The following is a 473-nucleotide window of genomic DNA, read 5'->3' as shown; positions in this document are numbered from 1 at the left end:
TTAAACAATCTTTATTTCACCTTTGTTTTTTGAAAGCTATTTTTGCTGGGTAAGGAATTCTAGATTAACAGTTTTTTTTTTTCTTTTTGTGTCTTTTTTTAATTTTTGAAAATTTTAAAAAGATTTTATTTATTTGAGAGAGAGTGTGCACAAGTGGGGGGAGGGGCAAAGGGAGAGGGAGAAGCAGACTCCCCACTGGGCAGAGAGCCTGATGTGGGGCTCGATCCTGGGACTCAGGGATCATGACCTGAGCTGAAGGCAGACACTTAACTGACCAAGCCACCAAGGCGCCCCTCTTTTTATGTCTTCTGATTTGTATTGTTGCTGATGAGAACTCTGCTGTCATCCTTATCTCTGTTCTTGTGCACATGATGCTTCTCTTTTCTGTCTGCTTTAAAATTTTTTTCTGCTTTTCTCTTTCTTTTCCTTTCTTTCTTTCTTTCTTTCTTTCTTTCTTTCTTTCTTTCTTTCTT

The sequence above is a fragment of the Neomonachus schauinslandi genome, chromosome 6 (assembly GCF_002201575.2).
Source record: "Neomonachus schauinslandi chromosome 6, ASM220157v2, whole genome shotgun sequence".
Classification (NCBI taxonomy): domain Eukaryota; kingdom Metazoa; phylum Chordata; class Mammalia; order Carnivora; family Phocidae; genus Neomonachus; species Neomonachus schauinslandi.
The sequence above is the reverse complement of the archived record's forward strand: the minus strand, read 5'-3'. Positions refer to the sequence as shown.